General features: G+C 42.9%; 1 long non-coding RNA gene across 3 annotated transcripts in view; it reads right to left on the bottom strand.

Moving 5' to 3' along the window:
• Positions 1–21,550, bottom strand: part of LOC144761601 (uncharacterized) — a 301,149-nt gene extending 279,599 nt beyond the window's left edge. For all 3 annotated transcript variants that reach the window (XR_013595803.1, XR_013595802.1, XR_013595804.1), the window contains exon 1: positions 21,394–21,550. This is a non-coding gene — a long non-coding RNA (uncharacterized LOC144761601). The remainder of the gene's footprint in view (positions 1–21,393) is intronic.
• Positions 21,551–21,760: the final 210 nt, after the last annotated feature.

The raw sequence follows: 21,760 nt of genomic DNA, 5'->3' as shown, positions 1-21,760 counted from the left end.
GAGATGCAACAAGGAGAAATAACTGTACCTGTTTCTATGTGTGCTGCAGAACACTTGGAAAGATGAAAAAGTCTCCTAGGATTATTTTTGTGCAAGAAGGTGCCCCTTCCTGCACAAAAACAATTGTGGTGCAAGGGTGCCTGCTTTGGCGCTAGGCTGCTGAAACAGCACTAGTGCAGTGGGGAGGGACAGGAATGCGCAGTTTGCCATAGATATGGCACATTCCTGCCCTTTCACCTTGACACAGGGCCGCACAGCAAGGTGACTAGCTGCGCTGCGCTGTGTTGCCCTTTGCCAAATACCCATAAATATGCCCCTATCTGTATGCCACTGGTATACCATTTCTTAGGTGGTTGCAGAATCCATTATCAGGGAATGCGAAGACATCTGTCAAGGTCCTGTTCACCCATGATACATTTTTCTGTCTTTTGTATGAGAAATTCAGAATCAATCTTAACACTATCAAGGACCACTGATTTCTCACAGGGGGGACAGACCTTCTAGTTTAGATATTTGGGGAGACATGATATTGACATTATAGTATATGAGACACTATTAAGACCTAACACAGCTTATGAAAAGGGCAATCAATATATTAAGTCCCCTGGTCACCACCAATGTAGTAATAGACATATAGACAGCAATACATTGACAACATTTGAAACACATGCACACTACACTGACAGTTTGGAGACTTTTTCAGTATGTTCCCCGTCCTATGCATGATTATACAAACGAGTCCAAGAATAGACATGCCGAGTGCATAGTATTACACTCTGCATGGCCATGTAATGAGCAAGGAGTTTAAAATCTGTCATGTGTGCCGGCTTGTCTCCTGACTTTGTCTTGTGAAATAAGCAAAGAATTATGATTCAATGATCCTAGGAAAAGACTCACACTGCCCAGAAATATAGGTCCAAGCCCTCCATGTCTAGGTCATTTTGGACTTTTGGGAATTCTTAAACAGAAAGAAACGCCCAAGACCTGATTTTTGGTGGCTTAGATCTGGATGTGGATATAAAATGTTGCAGTGATAAAGTATGTAAGACAAGAACTCTACCTGTGGTTTGCCACAAATTGCACTAGAGATAGCATTTGACATTGCAGGACTGTTGACTGGTCAAAATTCTACAACATATATTCTGGAGTTATTCAAGATGGCTGAAAATAAGGAGGGTCAATGAAATTACGATAAAAGTGTAAACACATTTATTGATGAGGTCTTTTAAATGGAAAGCTTTCCCACAACCGTTTTAATCGTCAATGGGATTCACCTCACACCTATTGAGAGGGAGAAATATTTAACTGAGAGGGATTACTCACAAAAAAGTCCTCTGTAATAACGAAATTCAATACATCTATTAAAGAAAGTATTCAACTTGCAAGAAGCAATGACAAGGGTTGGAGGGAGGAGTTGCAATATGATTGTGGGTTACAGCAGGATGATATCGGGACAACTGTTGAAGCGCCAATTGAGTTATTCTTTGAAAGTAAGCCTAATAACAATGTGTGCACAGGATGCATGAAATTAAATAAGGGCTTGATTGGTTGGCGAGATGAACATAAACAAAGAAAAGTTGAGCTTGAAAATAGAAAAGCAATAGCTGTATCTTGTATGACACAGTTATGGTGAAAATTCCTATGGAAAGGAAGGGGTGTTCACAATACTCTAAACCACTTTATTATTATTATTATTATTATTATTATTATTAAAACTTATATAGCGCACAGCTACCCTGAGGCATCCCGGCGCTATGAACAGTGCATCAACCGTGGGACCATGAAGTAGTAGTAGCGACTCACAAGGGAAACAGATGTGTTTTCAAACCTTTGCGAAAACGCAGGGTGCAGGTCTCAGCACGAAGTTTTAAGGGGAGGGAGTTCCAGAGCGTTGCTGTGTGCACAGAGAATCGTCTCCCGCCCGTGCGTGATCTTTTTACTCTCGGGACCTGGAGCAAACACCTCTGGTCAGACCTCAGCGCTCTGTTCGCTTTGTAAGGCACTACCAAGCTCCCCAGGATAGGAGGTCCACTGCCCTGAAGAATTTTGTGGGCAATGGATAGTGCCTTAAACTTCACTCTCTCCCGCACTGGTAACCAGTGCAGGGCCTTGAGAGCGGGTCTGGCAGATTCAGTTCGAGGAATTCCCATAAGGAGTCTGGCCGCCGCGTTTTGCACCTGCTGAAGTTTGTTAAAAGTAGATTCAGGGGCGCCCAGAAACAGACCATTGCTGTAATCTAGGCGAGATGTTATCAAACCCTGAATCAACAACTTCCTCGATGGAAAGGGAAGGAGCGGGAGAATTTTACGCGCGGCCCGCAGCAGGGCAAAACAGACTCCCGTAGTTCTTTTAGCGTGAGTTCTGAGGGAGAGGTCTTGCTCCAGCCAGACTCCCAGGCTCTTAATCTCCTCTTTCATAGTTGGGAGGTCACCCATACAGCTTGGCCAACATGATGGTGGCAGTGGCGGCGCTTTATTTCCAAGCAGCATAATCTCCGTTTTAGAGCCGTTCAGCTTCAAGGCTGAGCTGCTCATCCAGGTGTGGACATCCGCCAGACATGAGTGCAACAAGTCAGGATTCTCCACCAGTTGAGGAAGGGCGACCACCAGCTGAGTATCATCAGCATAGCTGATGATTTTGATGTTATAAGGGGTCACCACATCCTCCAGGGGGGCCATATAGACATTGAATAATGTCGGGCTCAAGGACGAGCCCTGCGGCACCCCCCACTGGAGAGAAATAGATGGAGACTTGTTGCTTATTTACTTTAGCTTATAAAAAAAATATTTAACTATTAATGATGATTGCATCTGCAACTAAAACCATGGAAAAAAGTTATGTGAAGAAAAATCGTATGAAAAAGAAGCAAAATAATCTTAAAGTAATCAATGATAATAGATGTGTAGAGAGTACGATAGAGGGTAGAAAGAAGGGTTGTACGTAAACCTGACTATCTCCAAGATTATATTTTGCAGTAGTTGTTTTTGATTTATATGTAAAATTGATATTTACGCTTCTGTATAGTTTCTGCCTTACTGCATGTTTTTCAAATGCACTTTTGTTTAGTACCTTTCCATTTGGATTACAGTGGCGGCTGCTGCGGAAAAGAAGTAGTGAGGCAGCGAGGAGGGGTGGGGAGGGAGGGAGGGACAGAAAAAAAAAGAAAAGGTGACTTACCTGCCAGCCGCCCCCTCTCCTCCATCCTCTGTTTTTCCTCCCAGCTGCACACAGCTGCCTTAATCCAATCATGATGCTGCTGCCATGCTGGTAGTACTATTGCCAACACGAAAGCAGCATCGAGATTGGTCTGAGCAGCCTGGTTTGCTGCACAGACAGTGCCTGGGAGCCTGGGACTGTTCTACACCCGGCTGCGCAACACAGCTGGGTGGAGAAATGCTAAGTGCGAATGACAGTTTGGCCGTCCTAAGACAGCGGCCAAACCGTCATGAGCACTTATGGTGTCACCACTTCTCCTCCCTGCTGGCTGCCTCTGCCCATCAGGACAGCCCTTCCTGGCTCCTTACTGACATATAAAATGATAATAACATTGTGTTATTATCATTTACTTTTTCGTTTTTGCACTGCTCAGAGAGCAGTGAGGCGATGCTCTTCCACCTTAATGGAGGAGCCACTGCTGTTGGATTAGCTATAAGATTTTATGATTTATATAGAAAAGATCTACCATATTGTGAATTTTCTTTGATAATGATAGCCCTTTAGAGGTCTATTCTTTTTTATTAGAATATTTTTATAACATTTTTATTTTACAACCTGGTAATAGAAAATACACTTCTTAATCAAAAAATCTGAAGGAATTATGAAACACTTTTGTGAAATTCACACCACATGCGTTGTCACACAAAGTTATAGCTGAAGCAGAATGACACTATCATACATGGCAAATTGAGACTAAATAACCAAGTTGTACTCATGTCATTTGTCATGTCATTAGTATGTTCCTACATTATTTATAATCTTTCACTAGGAAGCACAAAATCACATTTCTATTTTCATGATACTTCTTTACCTTTCACCTAAGGCTGCTAAATGCCTCCTATACCATCCAGATAACATCAAATTTCGTAGAACAGCCCTTATTGGCATTTGCTGTATTTTCTGCAAATACGTGTTGTGATTGCATTTCTCAATTGTCGGAGTGTTAAGCTACCCCTCCATTTCTTGCTATCCAAAAGGCTTGGTTATCTGGAGATTTCCTGTGCAGTCGTTATGCCGAGTTGCATAGTGGGATCATCTAACAAACAATTTGCCTTTAATTCAGCGCATATCTGTCTTCAATATGCCTTTATATTTGGGCACTGCTAACGGACATGCTCCCAACATTGATATAATTATTGCTGGGTAGCAGATTACATTAATGCAGGCCTATTTTGCTTAGACCTTTTCACCACCTGGCCAGTGTACAAAAATTAATTTTGTACTGGTCGTTGTAACTGTCGCTGTTTTACCATCAGTTGGTGCAAATATTGCACTACTCAGTTGGTGAAATTGTTGGTGCTTAATGGCACATCATCACGTTTGCACTATTTAATGCTGATCGGACAATATTTAGAGTTAATTATTAAGAAAAAACTGGGTCAATTATACAGAATGCCAAAGAGGTGCAATGGATTTTTAAGCTACGAGGAATATTTGGTATATCTTTTTGTAGCCCTTTTGGTAACACATTTTGGGTGTGTACATGTGTGCACATGTGCGTGTTTGTGTGGGGGCGCTGTAGCGAATTTTGTTGCGTACACTGCCTCGCCAAATGCGATGCAGTGCGTGCTTCGAAATTTGTTTTATTTATATGTTTATTTACCTGTATTTGGCCGTATTCCGTAGTTTACTACCCCCCACCCTGCCCCTCCCCCACCCTACGTCACCGCCCGGCAGCACTCCCGGCACCAACCGCTACTGTGGGGGTGACTTTGTAAGAACTAATGAAACAGACAGTGATTATTCCAGCATTTGCATCAGGTATTTCACCACTCAAATCAGACAATGTCTTCGCCTGTGTATCTGCTCCATTTTGCGTAAGCAAGGCAAGGACCAGTGTGCTCCTGAACAGATTTGTCACTATTTCTATAGAGAAACCATGGAACCTGGTCATTGAGGGATGCCTTGTGACTGCATATACCCTTGTTGAGTTTATCATACTCCACCCAAAGTTAGGATTCTTCCTGCCAGAAACACAGAGGAGCGAGTTAATCACTGCTCTGTTTTCTGTTCTGATTCCAGTATCTGCATAAACGCAGATACATCATCTTTTTTTGAAAATCACTGATGTAGTAGTAGTACAATTGGAGCAGAGGAACATGGACACCATATCCTTTGTCTCTAATCTTGAATCAGACACTACTACATTTTAATACCCTTCAAAAATATGCACTGACAAAGCCCGATGTTCTCACTTCGAAGCCTATTGATTTGCCTATGCATTTTTTGCAGTTTTTTCATGGTTCAATAAGTTTCATTCAAAGATAGCCTCCAATGATTCATGAATACTCACAAGGACAAATTCACAAAGGTAAAGTTAGACCAAAAGTTTAAGTTTAGACCAAAAATCGAACTTTAGTGCTTTCAGTATTTACAAAAGGACTTAAGAGTAGTATCTTTACGACTGTGGAGGTTCCACACTCAGGGTGGAGGCTCCACACTCAGGGTGGAGAAGTATAATTACACACACCTGCCGAAAATGAATGCCACCTGCAACCCATGTACTGCAAACCACATAATAGCAGTCCACAACCAAGTCTCTGTTTTCCCACACACAAATGTCACCTGCCTGCTCCGTGCCTTGCCATCTACCAAACATCAGCATGCTAAATGTCAGGGGGAAGATGAACTTCACTGAGGAGGAGACCAATATGATCGTCAGATTTGCTGTGGGGAATTACAAAATACTACATGGTCATCCTCCATTCCTCAGCAGTACAACACAGAAGGCAGCCCTATGGCAGCAGTTGACTAATGCAGTCAGTGCATTGGGGAGGATGTCCAGACTAGCACAGACATCAAAAAGAAGTGGCAGTATGAAAGGAGGTGGGTGAAGGTGGAGTTCGCCAGGATAGAGGTGGCCAGAGCTCTCCATGGTGGACAAACTGGACCTTATCTCACACCACTTGAGAAGGATGTACTCTCCACCATGCACTCCCATCTGCTGTATGGGCTGTCTGTGAATGATTACCTTAATGTGATGCCAGGTTATATGTGATCAATTACTTTATTTGATAAATGTTTATTATGAACAGCAACTTTGACTATGGAAGTCACATCAATTTTGTGCAAATGTTAATGGTGAATTGGACTCTCATGTGTAATCCTATGTACTGGAAATGGTAACTTTCCAATTTCGTCTACACAAACAATGGCCCATCTCTTCTGGTCATTTCAAAGTAGTTTTTTAACTGGCACCTGAAATAGTGCATGGATCCGTAACCATCATTGATGTATTGTAAATGCAATTGCGTACCTATGTAAAAAGATGTACATCTTCGTCCTTTGTAGTATTTGTCTGCTGATGTCTTTAATTAATTCCCACATACAGCCAGAGGAGATTCAACCACTAGAGCAGAGGTTCCTGCACTTGTAGAAAGGCAACGTCATGGGGCAGATCACCCACTGCCACCTGCACAACCTGCTATGTATATATGGCCAGAAGTGGCTCCCATGTACGACATGATCATCAGAAAACCTATAGATACATTATAAAAACTCCATCATTAGCCTCACACATGTGATTGGAAATAGTATGTGCTAATTTTAACATGTGTCCACTAAAATGACATATTTTGCACTCATATCTTTTTAGACCCCATGAAGTTGCCCAGGAAATTACATACTACAATGACCACTGTTCCATGTAAGGGTGTGACACACGGTCAGGCACAACACACTGGGTGGATGGTAGACTCTGGCAAGATCACTGACACTAAACCTTCTTGAAAGCTCATAGTTTATTATATTGGTTGACATGTTAGCTGTATGTGGCGTTTGTCAAATATCCCTTTTGTCACTCATCTCCATAAGCTCAGATAAGGTTCACAAGAGTATACTACTTCATAACAGTTTGGCTAATGAAAAGATGACTCTACATTTCAATTTAAATAATAAAGTATGTACCAAATTTCTTATATTTTCTCTTCTACCGAGGAGTAGCACTATTTGTGTTGAAAGTGTAATCTAATGACACATACATGTTAAATCATGCACATCATCCTTTGCATAGAAATCTGGATATGTTTGTGTCATTACAGTTGCTCCCAGGAGTACCTTAGTCCTCCAATGGACCTCATCAAGGGATGTGGGGGACATTCTGGCTGCAGCAGTCAGACCCACTAGCCATCCATCAGGTAAGTGTGCAATTGAGTGTTGTAATCCTTTATTTTCCAAATAGTAAACAATAACCAAATCTATGTGAAAGTACATTTGCAGATATTGCCACTTTTTCCAAGGATCTAATGTTGTTGTGTGATATGTTCCCAAAATGATAAGTGATGCCTGCGTTCTTTTTGCATCTTTACTTATAATTCATACCGAATATTAATTAATGTGTCACTTCCTTCCAAAGCTGCTGGATCAAGGACCATGGCTTCTGCCATACAATCAAGCGGCCATTTTCAGCAGCTGACATCACAGGAGATCTCCACAAAGAGCCGTGGCTGGAGCTGGTGAGTGTGAATGTGTATAGTCCGTCTTCATTGAACACCTCAGTGCTACATTGTGAGCTATCACATGTAGCTTTACAAAAACCAGGTCACATGTGGAACTTCAGATAGATGCAAAGAAAAATGATTCTAGCCCTTATGATATACTATGGCAAATACTTATCCTGTTGCAACTTTTGTCTTTCAGGTGCTGAGGAATATGAGTCGCTTGAAGAAGCTGAACCATCCACCAGTGGAGGGCGTCAGGCAATCCGAGGAGAGAAACCAATGCAGCTCCAAATAGTAATGTCTGTGGCCAGCACTGCTCAAGAAGAGGAGAATAATGAGGAAGAAGAAGAGAAGGTGCTTGTTGTGGAGGAGGACCTGGATTAGGAGAAGCGCATTGCTGGACCGCTGGCCAATAGGCTGAAAGCAACATCAGGTCTGGCCAGTATTGTGCCTCCAACTTCCCTTCTGAGGATTGCCTGTTCCTAGCAGTCAGCCAACCAGTCACAGAGTTCACCTCTCCAATACAACCATCACCACCTCTCAGCCCTCACGTCCAAGGTCAATGTATTGCTTCTCCTACACACTCTTCCCATGACAGTGCATCTGAAGGACCTAACACCCCTGGTGAGGAGAAAGTATCCCCACAGTCTCCCTCATGTCACTCCTCCCCATGCTGGTGGACGTTACGGTCATATCAGAGGGCATTCCATGTGGAGGGGGCTAGCAGATGCTTATGTTGACCAGTGGGAGGAAGATACTTTCCAATAACAAGCTGATGTGAGGCAGTACTGTCATGCAATAGGGGCTACTCAGTCTGACATTTCAGACTCACTATAGGAAATACCTCAGATGATTGACAGACCTATGTCATGGACAGGATTGAGAAATCTTGCCAAGAGAGGATGGAGAAATGTTACCAAGACATGCCAAGAATCCAACATGACCTAATACCAATCTGTATGGAAGAGAGTGCAAGACACCATGCTTTGGCCATGAAGATGATGGAGTGCATCTTGAAAATGTTTTAAAGTCTTCCTTCTTTGTCAACACATGTAGGGGACCCAAGACACTTACCGGCACTCCACCTAGCTACCTGTACCACCACCTGCACAGACAAACCCCACGTGCACAGGCAAACCCCACGTGCACAGGCAAACCCCATGTGCACAGCAAACCCCACATGCACAGGCAAACCCCATGAGCACAGGCAAACCCCACGTGCACAGGCAACCCGTGCTCACATGCGCCCGTGAACACGCCCATCCTCCCAGTACAGGCACATCCCCAATATGTACATGTATGCCCCCACCTATACAGGCACCCTTCACACCTGTACTGGCAACCCCCTGCACAGACATGCCCCCACTTGACAAAGCATGCCCCCCTGCACAGGCACCCTCCACACCTGTACAGTCAACCTTCCCTCTGCACAGGTACATTCTCTACCTGCACATGTACCTTCCCCCAAGACAGGAACACTCACCCCCTGTGAAGGCACACCCACCAATGATACATGCACCCTCACCCCCTGTACAGGCATGCCCCCCACCTGCATAGGCAGATACACCTCACCCACCCACACATCAGCACCAACACAGATTGGGCACTTACTCACAGAGACAAAATAAAATGTTCATCCAGAATGGGCAAGAGAACTTGTAGGGGGTTGGGCAACATAAATAAACACTCCAGGAAGCATCAGGGGAACCAGTCTTTGTACAAATAATGAAACAAAGCCTCAGTCAAAACATTGTTTCAACAGAAGAGTCCATAATTAAAGTAAAAAAATGTCTGACACCCCAATCCACTTGTGCATTCCCATCTAGTGTACAAGCCTTGGGGGACACAGTCACTGGCCTTCATCACTGTTCTCCTTGATGACAATGTTCAAATCCTCCACACCTGTGGACTCACTTGCTGATGCAGGACTAGACACCCTACAGGACTGGACAACACGCGGACTAGCAGGAGAAACAGAGTAGGAAGACACACTTGAGAACACAGCAAGAGTGGTATGGGTGGGTCGTTGCACCAATGCAGACAATATGGCTGCACCCACATAAGTGATGGAGGCAGTGAGGTTCTCGAAAAGTCTAGACTGTGACTCTCGAATCATCTGTATCTCATCCCTAACCTCCTGGCAGCCCTGAGAGACCACAGTACGGACATCTCCTACTGGCACCATCACATTCTGGGATGCAGCCACAGGAGTTACAAAATATGGAGGGATTTGGGTAGAACATGAGGGATGTGGGGTGTCAAGGGCAGATGTCTCCCTAAGCTCTTCTGGGCAGTAGCTTGGAGAGTAGTGGCAGGGGGTGCAGGTGAAGGCTTTGATAGAATGGAGGCCTCATGAGTTAGAAAGGGGTCGGTGGCAGGCCCAGAGGATGTTGGGGCCTGTTCAGGGGACACAATTTCCAAATCTAGTACGTGTGGGCCAGACAGAGACACACGTTCATCTTCCCCCTGGCTGGTGGTGTCCTTCTCAATGGCCCCTCTTCAGTCTCCTCAGCCTCCACCCGGGCTGTTGATGTGGCTGGTACTGTATCGGTCCGGGTCGGCCCTCTACCGCTGTCTGTTGTTTGGTCTCCCTGATCCTCCTCTTCATTGGTGGTGTCCTTCTCAACAGCACCCCTTCAGTCTCCCCAGCCTCCACCCGGCTGTTGATGCGGCTGGTAATGTATCAGACGGGTAGGCTCTCTACCACTGTCTGTTGTTTGGTCTCCCTGATCCTCCTCTTCACTGGTGGTGTACAGAGGGCGTGCCCACTGAGAAACTGAGAATGTCCTGTGCTGCGTCTGATCCCATCCAGATGTTCCTTGGCCAGCATGTTCCACTGCAAATGAAGACAAAAATGATGTACTTGGTGTACCATTTATGAAAAAGGCTGAGACAACATAAAGCAAGTGCTGGCATTGTACTTACTTGAGCTCACTAACCAATAATATGTAGATTAAACCCAAAAGTAGGTGTGCTGTCACCGTAATGTCCAGAAATATTTAAACAATAACATCTTTCTCAATTTAGTTGAGTGTATTCTTCAGTATTTAGCAACCCTCACTTTCAGCATAAGTGCAATGTGAGGTTCTTGACATTTAAAAATATTTACCTTCCAATGTAATTTTACAAGTGGAGATATTACCCAGTCTGGATGGATAATTCCACAACTAATACCGGATGCAGATATAGTCTGTTATGCGCACAAATGCCCAGTCTCAACAGTCTTAAACTTACTATCAACCGTCATCTGTTGTGTAGCATAGTGAAAGACAGATATAATAATATGTGGACGTTAGACCTGTGTGTGTGATGCATTCATCCTTACACACACAATACAAAATTACGTTCTTTTAAGTTGGACGCATGAAGGATTCTCTTTCTGAGCATGTACAATCCAGGTCCTTTCACAGGCACACTTGAACCATGGTGCATGTATGACAGCCATATAGCTACATTGCCACATGAGTGGCAGCACACATAAATAGAACATATTTTCAATATCTGTACAGTTATATGTTTAATGTTGCAAATCCTAGTCATAACTTCACACAGATGCTTACCATTATGCATTCAGTAATGTCTGAGTAAACCACATATGCAACATGGAGATAGGAGTGTGTAGTGTGTTACTACTGCATCTTGCTAGCCATCATGATACAACATTTTGAACATTCCTAGCCTCACCATGCCAGCACCACAACCACTACTTCTGAAAGACCAACATGACATTCCTATGGTAATTAACTGTATATTATTTGTTACATTTTGGTGGTTACTTTTCCAAAACATGGCCAGTGAGTGGGCAAATAAGTTTCCAGCACTGCCTATCACCCCCATGTCACATATGTTTGTAAGGAACATTGTCCAAAAGTACAGTGCGCTACACAGCAAGCCACGTATAAACAATGAGGAAGCCGCGCTTGTTTGTAGCATGGGTAACCTAAAATTCTAAAGTTGATTCCCAATTATAAGCTCATCTGTTTCACACATACCTGTAGGTTTCCATCTTGTACACAATACCAATCCTCACTGACTTTATGCATAGACATGAATCATTGTGACACTTGGTGCTGACACAGTTGTCAGATGTCCACTGTCTCAGGAGGTCTCACACATGCAGTGTCATTTACTCCCCTAAGGCATTGGAGTCCTTTGAGTCTGTATCCAGACTAATCACTAACATGTGCAAAAAATGTGTTGCATGGCTTATCTTTTGACTACAGCTATTGTTTTCATACATTACGTACAGCTTACAGAATAGTCTCAGGAAGGAATTCATGGAAAGAGCATTAAATGCCAATCAATCTTCATTTACAATAGATTGTGAAATCAAATAAAGGCAGCAACACAAATGGTTTCTCAAGAGAAAAATGGTCAACCAGCTGGTCATTCACCTGCATACTCTGCTACTTTGTTTTGGACAATGGCCCAGTTCCCTGGATTCAGACCTAGGTGAAGGTACAAAAGAATCTGTAAGCCATGACATAGTGCAATGTTGTGCAAGACACAACAGGTTACTATTCTCTTGTGCACAGCTTCAGGGGAGTACAGCAGCACCCCGTACAGTCAAGCCATCTGTTTTGTGACTTTACTAGACCAAAATAAGTGCTCTATGATCGCTCGCGTGCGTATGCGTGCCCTATTGTGCCTACACTGAGGTACAGTAATTTCATGTCTGCAAGGTGTGAGGAGATGAGGGGAGACTGCATATTTAGCATCACCTGAGGAGGAAAATGAGGAAATATTTATTAACATGTCCCTCTTGCATCGTCAGAGTTTATAATGTATGAAATAATACATGCAGGGTCTTTTGGGGTATGTATGTATCACAGGAATGTTTAAGTTATGATGGTTGTGTATATTAAACACATTAATCATATCAGATGTGTTTGTTGCTTGAGTACTTACCCAGAAGCCACATGTTGCCAAAATCTCCCACTGCCAGCAACCGGGCAAGAGGTGACTTGGGAAATATATTAGCTGTCATGTGTACTGACTGGGAACACTGCATGCACATCAGTAAAGCAGCCACTGGCATCCCGCCCTTCGTGTTGTTAGTGTCTTTTGAGGAAGATGTGTACATTGTGGCGAGGTGGCTGAAGTGCCACATGAGTGCAATCAATTGCACTTATCACACATGGGAATCCAGAGTTGAGGTAGAAATCCCTATCAACCCTTTGCCTTCCTGCCAGTGTATGTGGCATGTGTATTTAGAAATGCAATCTCTTTTTAAGCATCTCAGAACCACAGGCAAGCATCAGTACATGGCTTGTCTGACAAATGCCCACAATGTCACTGGACACTCTCTAGAAAGACCCAATAGCAAAGGAATGTAGAGTTGCTAGGATCTTGACATAGGCTGGGATGGCATGGGAGCAGCACGTCTCAGGGTCAAGATTCAGCTCCCACTCAGAAACCATGTCCAAGATGACATCAGGGGGCAAATGAAATCTGGAGTTGATATTTTGGCTGGTCATCACAAAGAGGTGAAGCTTTTTTCTGAAGATCCTCTCTGCCCTCTTCCTCCTCCTTCTCCTCATATCTATCTGTCACATCACAAGGGGCAAACCAACAAACACTTTTAGTGACTTGTTGAAAAGCCTGAAAGAGTTTTTGTGTGTGGCAGCTCTGAATTTATGTTTGCAGTTAGGTTGGGATTGGCTGTTGGGCTAATGACTTTCACATTGAGCTGGATGGAGGGATGGTAAGCACTGACACAGGAGTATGTGGTATGTTTGGGAGAAATATGAGGTTTGATCAGAGGTTTTGACTTGTGTATTACATTCACATTTGGCTTGGTTGTGGAAGACATTACATGACACATAACTAATAGTTAAATATGCAACTGTTGTAGGGATGTTGTATCATTGAAATTTGTGATGTTCTGGGTGACAATTGAAGGGTCACATGCATAGGCTTCTGGTATTGTTCTTTACGAGATATTTCTACACTGTTGCAGTGGTGTGTGTTTTTGCCATCACATTTATCCCTGCAATTCACTTCCTTCATATTCACAAATGTAACAGCCCAGTACCTGCATGTGGCTCTTGTCCATTTTAAGTGAGGCATTTTGTGCTCTGTTAGTTGTACAACTAGATGTCATAGATCTCACTATGTGTGTAAATAGGCATATGTATATGGTCATACACTAATGAATGTCCTCTTCTTTCGCTATGTTGTGTTCTGCCCTAATGGAGGAGCCTCTGCCCCGTTTGTAGAGGTTCCACACTCAGGGAAGGGGCTACACACACACAGAACCTCTGCCCTGAGTGAGGAACCTCAGCAGTCCTGAAGATACTGCTCATAAGTCCCTTTGTGAATACCGAAAGTAGTAAAGTAAGACTTTTGGTCTAAATTTAGACTTTTGTGCTTACTTTACCTAGTAAATCGATACCACAATTGCTATTTTCTCATTATTTTTCTTAGAGCATATGAAAAAGTATTCACAGATGATCACTGCCCATGGGTGTCATGCTTGGCAGCCATCTTTGAATAACCCTTTCTAAAACATAAATAAAAACATTATAAAAAGACTGCCTGCCAATACGGAGAATGGCAGTACTCAGAACGCAAGGAGTGTGGGCAAGGCAAGCAAATACTGAGTGCTAATTTCAAAATATAAAAGGTGAGCGAAATGCATGATGCTCAAAAAGAGATAGAGCGGGAGAGGGAGAGGGAGAAAAAGAGTCTCTCAAGCACTGCGATGCGAGGTCTGACAACAGCAGTGCAAAGATTAAAGTCACTCAGTCAGACCATTCTGAAGGCAAAATGCTCCCTTTAGTGTGGAAAGATATAGATTCAGGAGCACGAAACTCAGATAGTCAAGTAAACCATTGATTCATTAGCAGGGGTTGACACAAAGCCCGCACTATGCTGCAAGTCATTAACAGCCAGATTCATCAAAGCAAAATCGGCTCGCAAAGGGCCAGATTCTGAGAATCTGGCCCTTTGCGAGCGCTATTTTTGTATTTGGGATGCATCATCCCAAATGCAAAAATCGCAATTCTAGAAATCGCAAAATTGCGATTATTTGCATTTAAGGAATCTCAATTTGAGATTCCTTAAATGCAATTCATGAACCATTTTAAAATTGCGAATTCGCAATCTGGGGCCGCTATTTACCGCGAAGTCTAACTACGTGGTAAATTGCAAAAACTTAGAAAAATGCACTTTAGTGCAACACCAGTGTAAATTACCATTTCAGGGGTGCAACAGGGTGTCCTTTGGACACCCTGGCACCCTTGAAATTGCTTCCTTATTTGCGATTCGCTAATTGCCAATCGCAAATAAGGAATGACTCCACATTCATTCCTATGGGCCTTTAGGCCCATAGGAATAAATGGGAAAGCCATTCCTTATTTGCGATTAGCAATTAGCGAATCGCAAATAAGGAAGCAGTAGAAATCGCTAAAAATATTGCTATTTCTACATGCATCCCGTTTAGCGAATCTTTAATAGCGATTCCTTAAAATTCGCTATTAAGGACTCGCAAAACATGACTATGATAAATCTGGGGGTTAGTAACTTGGAAGAAGTAGACAAACTTGGGGCCATATTCCTTAAACTTTCACACAATGCAGGGCAGCAAGCAAAGTCGCTGCACTGCACTGCGCTAAAGGGAGAGAGCAGAAATCACCGTATTTACAAAGATATGGAGCATTCCTCTCTCTCCTTGCACTGGTGCGCTAAGTGCAGCCTAACGTCAACACAAGCACCATTATACCATAGTGCAAGGGTGCCTGCATTATAGGAATGATTGTTTATGTACAGGAAAGGAACAAAACCAATATTTAGAGGAATTGTTCGCTTTCTATTCATGTTCACTGATAGAAAAATGAAGTAACAAGGGGAAATAAAGATATTTTTCCTCATTCCACCTCACTGGGGATTTTGTCGCATTTTGACGCCTTCTCAGGTTTACTAGCTTTGGTAAATCTGGCAATGTACCAATAACCCTAAGTGGATCTATTGAACACGTCACTGCATTGCTGCTCATTTCTTTAGAAAGCCACACAAGGTGACACATATGGCCCGTTGTGTGACTATGTGAATATTACTAAAACCTTTGCGTTGTCCTGGCGTTGAATGACGCAAGGACAACGCAAAGGTCTAATAAAGTTGGGCCTGAGTGCTTATATTCGTAGAAATTATTATTGTTGTAAAATGTACCAATTAGAGGACACAGCAGTGCTGCAGAAGTCTGAAAGCACATTTAATAAGCCTTGTTTACATTCCTAAAAGCAGGTTCTGAGGCTGTATTTCCAACAGTATCAAATTGCTCTACACCTCCCTGGGATCATTGCTTAACAGCGGTAGGCATGAAGTAATGGTTGCTTCTTTTTGTACAACCCAATTTAACAAATAACTTCGAATGTAATGTTCTGAGAGACTGAGTAGTTTAAATCCCACCCAGGCTTGCCTTGCTGAATGAAAGCCAAGCTATTGTGCGAGCCATTGATTTTTCAGCTGCGGTACATGATTCATGAATATTGCATTTCCCCAAAAATAAAAATTGGATTCTGAAAAGAAACATCTATAAATAAATGCAGCAGATCAAACTCAGCACGTAAAATTAAACATAAAACCAATTTATGAAAAATCATGAACTGTAAAATGATTTTCATCGATTTATGGACGCAACAAAGCTTCTCGACACTATAATAGATGTATATAGCCCTTGATGTACTTAGGGCTTTACATTCTGAAGCTTCCAATATGCCATGGTCAGTCGGTCTGCAATGTACGCGACACGGTGAACATAGGATTTGGTGTGATATCTGCTGGAAATGTGATCTATCTTGAAGCAGCTTTAAAATATCAAAAGTCATGCTACAGAAACTATGCACGTGTGCAAAAAGAGGGCCACACTGTTTCTGTTTGTATAATTCAGATTGGAACATGCACATATTTTTTATCCCAGTAAGCTTTCTACATTAGGGCATAGACGATTAAAACATTGTGAACCATTGCTCAACATTACATCCCACATTTACGTTTGGAAATCAATTTACTAGTATCACAAATAATAATAATAAAGAAACCCCCCTTCAAGGAGTACCTTTAAAAAATAGTGCGAACTGTTTTGACCGATTTTGTTACTAATATAATGAAAGTGGAACAAAACCATCAACATTTCTTTGTCACCTGTTGCCCTGCTGTAACTCATGATTGCCTCATTTCCAATTACACAAGCACCAAAAATGGCCCCAAATGATTTCCTGTGGGTTTTTTTTTGCACCATGTGTAAAGTTTCTGTAATAAGATGATCACATAGGGATTTAGAAATGTTTAGTAGAAAATGGAAATGTGTCAAGATACAGAAATGTATTCAAGCTAAAAATGCAGGCCAGCCTTTAAAAGAATATTGCAGTTCTTTAGACATTGGTGGCCAGCTCACTGCTCTGCCAAATCAGAGCCTCTGTTTCCTTGATGGTCTACCACTCAACAAATTTAGAGATGCATGCCAGGAAGTTAGAGTTCTCGATAATTTTCTGTTTTCAAGAAAAAAGATCTCAAAGAGGAAGTTGTTTTCTTGATAAAAAAATTGCCCTGACATGCAGGAAGTTTCTCCTTATGAGTTGGGGGGTCATTGTTTGATTTCTATGCCCAGGACTTGTGTGCTTCACATGGTGGCCTCCTGGCAAATGGCAAAATTGGGGAGGGGGGAACCAATGGAAGTTTTTGGGCCAGATGTAGGTAATTCTATTTTACCGACTCATAAATACCGAATTTTACCGATTCTGTATTTATGAATCGGTAAAATAGAAGGAGGGAGATTCAGGTAAATTCGGTAATTGAATTACCGAATCTGTAAAAATCGGTATTTACCGAATCGGTAAATACAGATTCGGTATTGGCCATTGTTTCCTATGGGCCTTTGAAGCCCATAGGAATCAATGGGCATTACCGAATCGGTATTTACCGATTCGGTAAATACCGATTCCAGCAAGGGTGCAGGGGGTGTCACTTTGACACCCTCTAGCACCCCAAATACAGGCATGTGTGCCATGTGGCACACAGACATGCCCTAAGGGCATGTCTGTCTGTCACATGGCATAGGTGTGCATGCGCACATGGGCAAGCACACCTGGATTCGGTATTTTACCACCCAATTGGATTGGGTGGTAAAATACCGAATCTGAAAGGCCTTTGGGACTCAGAAGAGTCCCACCTACATCTAGAAGTTACCGAATCGGTAATTTTACCGATTCAGTATTTTACCGATTCGGTAAATTTACCGATTCAGTAAATTTACCAAATCGGTAAAATTGGCCCCCTACATCTGAAAACCCAAATACCGGTCGGTAACGGCCGATTTCGGCCGTTACCGACCAGTATTTGGGTTCCTACATCTGGCCCTTTGTCATTTCATAAAGGAGCAAGGAAATACATTTTCCACATTTGCCATAATAGGATGTATAGTTTTGAGATTTTGTGTGTTTGGGCTGAATATTTATGATTCGAAATTTCCAGAGTTGCTTATCTAGGATATGTCATTTGGGGGAAATGTAGCTATGGTTTGGTGTGAGGGTGTACTTATACCAACTATAGATCTAAGAGCGCCATTGATGTTGGAGTGTGGTTTGGCGTAGGTAAGTGGAGGATCTCATATTTAGGAGTAGGCAGATTACTGCTGCCATGTAAGATATGATGTGACCAGAAGATAGTAGGACAGCTCTGTGCCTTGAGCGCTTGCTGTTGAGATCTATGATTGATTTGCAGTTCACTGGTTTCAATCCCCGCAAGCTCAGCTAAACCTTTCATCCTTCCAGGTTCAGAAAAATGAATTCAAATTTCAACAGGGTAATTATAATTGTATGTTAGAAAACAGATTAGGATTTCCACGAGATTGTTAATACTAGCACCAAATATTTGTTCCTGAGATATGTGCTAGATAAAGTAAATTGACACAAAACTATAGGTAAGTACAAACAATATATAGCTTAGAATACGCACTTTCCTGCCACTGAACATTTCAATAAACAAATTTGGAGCCCGTGAAATAAACAGATTTAAATCATCTGTATCCTTTACTAGTGAAAGATGATTGAGCCGTAATTTCTCCCTGCATTTTGTCATTCCATGTCTTTGTTATATGATAGTGACTTTATGCAGCTAGTGGTTTGCCATGCAACTTTAGCTGGATCAGTGCACCAGCCATGGCATGTCCCTGTTGCACACATGCCCAGGGGTGCAGCACCTTGATAGGCAAATGTGCATTGTACAGAGGAGGAGTGCTAAGAAGACAGTATTCATCAGACAAGAGAGTTGATGGAGGCTGTAGTGTTTGGAGATTTTCTCGCCAAAATACTACTGTTATAATATTGTCTGACATACATATTGCGTCCTAAATATAATTTACAAAAATATCACCCACGGTAGTAAATTAAAGAAAATCAACACTCAATGCTTGATATTTTTGAAAACGATATTTAGGACACATTATTTATGTGAGACAATATTTTCGCATGCAATATTCTGACATACATCAATATGTGAGGAAACCATCATGGTTAATTTGTTCATCCAAATAGAAGCTCAGATGGTAAAGATCTCAAATGGGTTAGCAGGTTATGCATTACATAAGCATGACCATCCGAGATTAAACTATTGTATTAAAGTGAATGCGTAAGAAGTTTATCCTTGTTTAAGTACATCATTTTTAAGAGGAATTTAGTCTATTTTACAAGCATAACCTTAACATTGGAGATCACCTACTTTAATTTAACTTCTACTATTATCTTAGATAGGTTACACTGGAGAACATCAATGCAGACTTATCTTAGTTAACTGCAAAGCTTGAATATAGGCCACACGAGACAAGCCTGCTGAAGTACTAGCTGGGGTCTAATGTGCAAATTATGATGTTGACAGCATAAAGAGTTATGTTTCTGCCCCAATTATTACATCTATATGTACATATTAGTGTTTCCCGTCCTAAACTCTTGAGCAGTGTTCAATATTGAGATAGAAAACTGAGTAATAAGAGGGGTGTGACTTTGACTTTGATGCCGCCAGACATGCCTGCCTGAGCACATTCAGTACAGCCCCAACTGCCCAATAATCCTGTGCCATTTAGCCCCTTGGTGCCTGCCTGGGGGCATGTAAGAATGCAAAAAGAACAGGGCACATTCTCCGCCGGTGACCGAAGAGCACAGCTACGGCCTGTGAATGCCTGAGGAGGCCTCAACACGGTGGCCTGCATGATTGTGACACCGCAGGCAGCGTGCCATAGTCGACACACACCAGGAGATAGGGAGTTGGGTGCCAACACTCTGCCCCCTTTGACAGGCTGATAATGCTGGAGAGTCCTTGGGGCGGCTGGTGTGCCACTTGCGGCCTCTGCCTGCCCTCGCTGTGCTTGCTGCCCAAGATGTGGGCTAAACCTGCACCCCATTCCCAGCTTGGGATAGTGCCAGGGGCTACTGTGGTTGTGATGAGACAGTGGATGCACCCCTCCCGCTGACAGACGATGAAGGGGCTCGGGGACAGTTGAGATGTTTTCTTTGCCCTGGACCCTGCAATGATAGGAAGGTCAGGAGGTTACGATGGGCTGAGCTGTGAACGGCTGAACTGAATGTTGGGTGGCTATGGCCTCTTCTTCTTGCCACTAGATGATGTGCCCTGGGGCGCTGCCACACGGCCTGCACTCCCCCCTCATAAAGGGCTCCTCTCTTGCTTCCGTGGCTTTGAGTGGTCAGTCCCTGGGTGTTCAGAGGCCTTGACCTGACAACGGGCGGGGGCGCTGCAGCCGGCCCTGACCATGCCATACAGACTTTGCTGATTGCTTGCTCTGGGGGCCTACAACTTAGAGAGTACCCTGTCACTGCCAGACCTTCACCATGGGGAAGCTAAGGCTGACAGTTCCGCGTTGGCTGCTGGGTGCAGGTCCCCCCCCAATAACCGGCAGATCCTCCTCTTGAGCTTACCCTTCAGTTGCTGGAGACAGTTCTTTAGGGCTAAGCAGAGCACTTTGGAAAAATTCTACGTATGATACCCTTGAGGCAAACATTGACGAGGTAGAAGTGGGTAAGGATCTCCTCCGGAAGGACAATAGAAAATTGGTGGACAGGGTAACCACGACAGAGGTGAAAATGAAGAGCATAGATCCAACCATGCAGGTCCAGCTGCACCACGCTCCGTTTCAGAAACTGTCTCTCGATAGACTTTTGAATCTGGTTAGGTTTTGTTTTAAAATTCGCCTGAAGAGATTCTTTTCTTTAACTCCTCATGGGGTCACACAATGCTCATTCCTCTTTATTATTTGAGGCGATGTTCAGCATCTGGGTATGAAAATTGTGATATCAGTTGTAAATACCCCTTTTATAATTATTGCAATCCAGATATCCCAATATGTTTGAACGAATCATTTGTTTAGAATGCAACCAACATAATGGTACATTCCGACCCACATCAGTTAAAAGTTTGGGTAAAAAAGTCACATTAGCGTACATATATACCCCTATGAGTTGTTAAATGGGGGGTATACGGTCCTTATTGCTTTCTTCTTAACAAGAGCCTATTGGACAATAACGTGGGCACGGCTGAAGGTGTAAATACACCCATTTCCTCAGTGTGTTGTTAGGTACTAAGGAGATGTTAAAGCCATTTCTACAGGCTTAAATATAAGGCCCATCAGGCCCAAAGGGCCATCGGTAGTAGCATTTAAATTATAGATCTTAGGCAAGACCTAACCCTTTTATTCTACCTCGAAGAGGTTCCGTTCGCGTCATCTTACCTCAATCGAAACGTGTGGTGGTCTGCCTGCCGGGTCTCTCTGGTAATCCGAGTCTGATAGAGTACTGTTCTTGAGAGGTTCTATTTATACTCGACGTGATCGAATTAGTCACGTTAAACACGCAACAGCTGTGGTTTGTTACCTAACGATTAATGCCTTGCCCCGCCATTTTTGTAGTGTTCAATTGTAGTTTTTAACTGTAGTTTGAACAAAAATAAAGAACGGACTACCGTCTCTATGTTCGAAGCAGACACGGGTACTGATGATTATTACATTACTCCCGATTCTTCTATCAGAAGGGCAGATGCTACCTATTTACACAATTATGATGAACAGTACGATCTAATCGTGTCACATTATTTCTCCT

This window comes from Lissotriton helveticus, chromosome 6, assembly GCF_964261635.1.
Source record: "Lissotriton helveticus chromosome 6, aLisHel1.1, whole genome shotgun sequence".
Taxonomy (NCBI): Eukaryota; Metazoa; Chordata; class Amphibia; order Caudata; family Salamandridae; genus Lissotriton; species Lissotriton helveticus.
The sequence above is the reverse complement of the archived record's forward strand: the minus strand, read 5'-3'. Positions and strand labels throughout refer to the sequence as shown.